Genomic DNA, 6465 nt, shown 5'->3' with positions numbered 1-6465 from the left:
TTGTAGCAAATGGATGGCAAGGTAGGGATTGATAACGCAAGGTTTGGAGAGCTAGTTGCTTCAAAAGAGTTTTCACAATTGGAAGCACTAAATTAAAAATGTTCCTCGTCGAGTCAGAGAGGTTGAATATATTGAAGATGCTCTCAACAATTCCAGAAAACGTGAACATGGGAGCATGTTCTAGCTGATTTTTCAGCTGTTCTTCTGGCTGAAAAAATGCGATATCTGGGGTTTTAGATGATCCCGGAAGTGACGGAAAGTTTTTGTTAAAATTACAAGATTTAAATCCCGGTGGTGGGGGGTTTCGGTACATTTCCGCTACCTCTTAAATTTGCCAAGGTAGGTTGAGAGTCCATACGAGAGGTCTTACGAGGATTTTGAGTGAAGTTTTTTTTTAAATCGCTTTCTCGTGTTGCCTTTAAAGACAAAGGGACTACGTTCACCAACCTCTGAGTCAGAGCCCTTATCATCATCTGGCAAAATGGTAGGGTAATCATGTTTATGAGTAATTATTTTAATTCTACTAATGAAATAGTTTATCAAAATACATTTTTCTTTCAGCGAACCATTTGGAGCAGGGACAGCTGGTGGATCGTAGAAATTATCCTATCTGAAGTATTTATGATTTTGAACTGACTGTTCAGTGCGATATGGTGCCGTTGTCGTCCAGACTTGCAACCAGATTCCAAACTGACCTTCCTCACGTACCAGTTCGAACTGCCAAAATAAAAGCGTATGTTGGGCATCATTTCGGCTAAGAATTACCGCAAGCTGCATGAGTGTGAAACTCTTGACTTTAAGCAGGTCAAGGGTGCTAGGACTGCGCTGGTTATTTGCCAGAGTGCAATTGCAATACAATAAAGCATAACTGCCAGCAATTCGTTGGGTGAGTGGACTCGAAATTGAACTGATTGCAATTGCCACTGATGGTCGTATCGTGCCACATTTTGAAACTTACATCGGTAAAGATGAGTTACGACGGACTGGTGAGGGAGTTGAGTGAGTATCCTGATAGTATCCAAAGGCTTTATGTAAAATCAACGTGAATTTCTTATCTTTAGGCCTTAAAACTAGTAAGGATATGATAAGAAATACACTATTTAGTTCAAAACCGTAAATTATTTGTTCATATTTCGTTTAAAATAATCCTTAGTTTAAAATATATGAATTTATTTCAAACCATTCTTTATATTAATGTTTCAACACATAACAACCTTTTCTGAAACGGTCAACCAACAGTAGATGTTTTGCAATCCAACATCTCTGTGGCTTGTGCTGCATTACTCGACGGATTTAGTCTGCATGGCCTAACACAAATCAATACACACTAACACACTAGGGGGCGACCCCGGCGTAGTGGTTAGCATCCATACCTCTCACGCCAAAGTCACGAGTTCAAATCTCACCCCCGGACAAGTCACGAATGACCCAAGAGCGTTAAAGTGACTATAATAAAAAAAAAAAAAAAAAAAAAAAAAATCAATACAATCGACAACCGAAATGGTCGCCTCTTGGATCTAGCTCTGATGAATGATACGACACTTGAAAGATGCTCAATATAAGCGGCTACGGAACCTCTATCTATTCTCGATGCTGATCACCCTCCGTTAACAGTCGAATTCAACGTTTCTAGAGGTTTCGATTTTGCGGACTTTCCCGAAGATCCAGGTTACGATTTTTCCAGGGCAGATTTCGAAGGAATGGTGGATGCACTTTACCATACAGACTGGGCACATTTGGACACTTCCGGAGATGTGGACAATGCTGTTGAACGCTTCACTCGGATTATGCATAACATCATTGCTGATCATGTTCCTTTGCGTAGGCCTAGCCCGAAGCCAGCTTGGGGAAATGCACATCTGCGACATATTAAGCAGCTGAGATCGAGAGCATTTCAGAAATACTGCAGATCTCTTTGTCCAATCGCTAAGCAGGTATTCAATCGAGCTAGTAACAGATATCGGACATACAATTGCTTCTTGCACAAACGCTACACTCTACGTATGCAAAACAATCTTAAGAGAAAGCCAAGGATTTTTTGGAAATTCGTCAACTCCAAGCGGAAGGATAATGGATTACCTGTTGAAATGTTTTTGGGCAATCATTTCGCCAGTACCTCATCTGAAAGTGCGAGCAATTCGCTAATCACTTCAAGGGTGCCTTCAATGGTTCTACGTCATCTCCAGCTCAAGTCAAAAATGCTAGCAGAGACACGCCACGCAACGGCTGTTCATTGGGAAATTTTCAGATTTCTCTCCAACAGGTTAAATCTGCCATCGATAAATTGAAACACTCCACATCACCTAGCCATGATGGTATTCCGTCATGTATCTTGAAGATATGTTGTGATGCTATGATTAACCCTCTGACCCTCTGATTAACTGTTCAACATTTCCTTGCGTGAGCGTAAATTTCCCTCCAACTGGAAAACTTCCATTATGTTTCCAGTTCACAAAAAGGGCGATAAGCGTAACATTGAGAACTATCGTGGAATAACTTCACTGTGCGCCTGCTCGAAGATTTTTGAGATCATAATCAACGACATGCTGTTCACCTCCTGCAGGAATTATATTTCTTCAGATCGGATTCTATCCCAAGAGATCGGCATCTACGAGCCTCGTCCAGTTCAATTTATTTTGCTTACGTAAAATGGATCTTGGCACACAAGTTGATGCAATGTACACCGACCTAGAATCTGCTTTTGACCGAGTTGATCATGAGATTTTGCTTGAACGACTTGAAAGACTTGGTGTTTCTTCAAACTTGACCTGCTGGTTTAGATCATATCTTACGGACCGGAGACTCATTGTGAAGATTGGACGTAAATGTTCTGCACCGTTCACCAACATATCACGTGTGCCACAGAGGAGCAACCTGGGTCCCCTGCTGTTCTCAATTTTCATCAATGAGTTATGTAAAGCACTGCCCCCTGGCTGCCACGTTCTATGCTGATGACGTCAAAATTTACATGGTGGTGAAATGTCTTCAGGACTGTGTCGCATTACAGCAATTAATAGACCGTTTCACTGAGTGGTGCTCCAGAAATAGGCTTACGCTAAGCATTTACAAATGCAGCGTTATCTCGTTCCACAGAAAACAGAAGCCTATCATACATGACTACAACATCGCCCAGCAGCCTCTTGAGCGTGTTTATCAAGTACGGGATTTAGGAGTTATCCTTGATTCTGCGCTAACCTCCCGTTTACATTACAACGATATTATCTCCAGCGCTAACCGACAGCTTGGATTCATCTTCAAGATAGCCAACGAATTCCGTGACCCTCTCTGCCTTCGTTCGTTGTATTGTGCTCTGGTACGGTCGATACTGGAATCAAATGCTGTAGTTTGGTGCCCGTATCAATCAACGTGAATTGCTAGGATCGAAGCGATCCAAAGGAAATTTGTAAGGTACGCCCTTCGTGATCTTCCATGGCAAGATCCGCTCAATCTGACACAGAACGAAGACCGCTGTAGACTGCTGGGTATTGAAACTCTAGAAAAAAGACGATCCACTGCGCAAGCGGTATTTGTGGCTAAAATCCTTTTAGGAGACACGGATTCACCTGATATCCTGTCCCAGTTGAATATTTACGCTCCAGAACGAATCCTTCGCCAACGTGATTTTTTGAGACTCAAGTCCCACAATGCTTTATATGGTCAGCATGGTCCCATCCATTTCATGTCAGCTAGCTTCAACCAGATGTATATGTATACCTACTGTTCGACTTCAACGCTTCTGCCGCTACATTTAAGCGCCGACTCTCGGATAGACGGTAGAATAACAAGTACACTCAACGATTTCATTATCCAATGATCGTTCGATTTGGGGAATTGGTGAGTAACTGTCCAATTTCATTAGACTGATAGAGTTATGCTACTTGATACTTTTGTTTTGTTCCTGGTTTTTTAAATAAATGAAAAGATATGGGGTTTTTGCGCCTGCATGAGATCGGCTAATTTTTGTAGCCAAGTCATTCAGGCTTTTCCCCATCAAACTTTATTAAGACTGTTAGTCAGATGAAGAACAAAAATAATAATAATAATAATACCTGATAAAATCAATGAGAAAGCTGTTCCAAAATTAACACAAAACGGATATGTTGGTCCAGCACTAATAATAAGCCTTAAGCAGGGGAGCATCGATGGTACCAAATCCGAGGAAATGTGATTCACTTTTACAATAAACTCATTCCGCAGCAATCTAGGTTGATGCAGCTTTCCGGATGTCATAAGTGCGGATGGTGCGGAAAGCTTTCACAACTTCTTATTGAACTTCAATCAGCGTAAATGTCTAAAGTTATCGTTCAACGGTCAAGATCCTAATGGTCGAAAATTTATCTTGGTTTAGAGGATTTGCTTCCACAGTAACTTTCCAAATAGTTCTCCCTTTAAATAAGATTATTTTTCATCGGTAGTTCTCCTGAAATAAAGCAAATTTGCATATTTAAAACAATTAATTTTCCTTAAGACTTTGTACCTATAGTTGCGGTAGTGTGCTTATAATAGTGGAACCCATAAGAAAGCAATTCATTCCACTATTATAGGAACCAAAGTTAGCAACTACCACTACTACTGGAACAGTGTTCCTTTTAATGGAGGACAACTTTTCGCATAATGTATTCAATTTAATTACGATGTAATATTTTTCTAGCAAAATAGAGATTTAAAGCTATTGATTGACAAGTAAGCAATTGTATGTACATCGTTTATCTATTTGTCAATAAATAAATTGTCTTAGCTCCTCCACTACTAGCTCACGCACTCTAGTTGATTTTTCTAACTGCGCACACACAAAATCCTAGATAACACCAGGGAAATAATCGGAAGCAACGGTGGTAACAAACTAGCGCTACATATTTCTTAAGTGTTTTAAAGTACTTTAAGGTATCTTAGATATCAGTAAGAACTTGTTAAGTATAATGCGAGAAATACAAAGTATATATTGGGATGCTCCTAGCCGTTAATTGTTTTCATTTCAGCCCATGAATCACGATTCAAAGGAGTTAATGCTTTTATAAACCAGCAAACACTTTTCTCATATGGGGATAATTATCAATTCATGTAGGAATTGACAGCCATGACCTATATAAAGGATCTGGGACTACAATACCAACCTACTGCTGGTCGAGTTCCATTAACAGTAGGGATGTCATTACCGAGTATATTTTTCAAAAATCGGTTATCGCTATTGAGAAATTTTATACTCTATGATTATTCAATTTTATTTTATATTTTATAATTTTATTATCATCATGAGAAAATGCTGCCAATAATCAGGAAATAAGCACAGAGAAAAAATCTGAATTTTATTGGTGATGTAAAAATATGACGCTCCATTTATGTGCATCATAGTAACATAAATGTACTCGGAAAAAAATCCGTTCCCGAAAACGGGAACGGACCGTGAACTAAAAATCACGGCCAACTATCCAGAACAAAATTTTCTCATATATACACCGTGAACTATGGTTCACGGCTGTGGTTCACGAATATGGGAACTCTTTTTTTCCCGTGTACACTTCTTTTTCGATCTGTGTGCAGTATTCCTGCTATTATTTATTCAACCTAAAAGATTAAATTCATCGTAGCAAATACCAAGTAACCAACAAAAACGCTTATTTCGCTTTTTCCTATATAATATTAATATTTGATTTATTTAAAGTTCAGAATCTCTATATAAACCTTTTATCCGCTAATCGCCCGACGTTTTTTTTTTTTTTTTCCTTTGGTTTGTTTTTTCCGTCGATCTTGTTTTCCGTGCTGAGCACCAATGCTACCGACGTGCCAGGAAGGCAGCTCCCACACCTGGACCCTACCTATCGACCCATCAACTCATGAACCGGGGACCAACGGCTTTACTTCCCATCCGAAGGAAGGCGTGATCAGAGATGTTATGCCTCAGAACATCCCGGCGGCGCCGGCTGGGATTGAACCCAGGCCTGCTGGAGTGAGAGGTAATCACGCTTACCACTACACCACCGGCGCCGTTGTCGCCCGACTTGTTTTTCATTTGAGAAGGAAGCAAATTAGTTCTAAGCATAATAAAAGATGAACACGGAAATATCTGGATACATTAATACCTTAATTTTGATATAAGTGAACCAGTTTTTAAGAATAGGATAAAGTCAGTTTAAGCAGTTTGTATGGCTATAATGTCAAATATGGTGGTTTAATAAATAAATTAAAACGTTGCCATTAAGGCATTTTTCGGATTTTTTTTTTTTCGAAATTTCACTGAATCAAGCTTGATCACGCCTTCCGTCGGAAGGGAAGTAAAGCCGTTGGTCCCCGGTTCATGAGATGATGGGTCGATAGGTAGGGTCCAGGTGTGGGAGCTGCCTCCCTGGCGTCAGTAGCATTGGTGCTCAGCACGGAAAACAAGATTGACGGAAACAAATCAAAGGAAAAAAAAACTGAATCAAGTCAATAGTGTATAGCTCACAGTAGGCATTGGTTGTCAGGATA

The sequence above is a fragment of the Ochlerotatus camptorhynchus genome, unplaced genomic scaffold, assembly GCF_037179485.1.
Source record: "Ochlerotatus camptorhynchus isolate MF236.1 unplaced genomic scaffold, CSIRO-AGI_Acam_v1.1 ptg000232l, whole genome shotgun sequence".
Taxonomy (NCBI): domain Eukaryota; kingdom Metazoa; phylum Arthropoda; class Insecta; order Diptera; family Culicidae; genus Ochlerotatus; species Ochlerotatus camptorhynchus.
The sequence above is the reverse complement of the archived record's forward strand: the minus strand, read 5'-3'. Positions refer to the sequence as shown.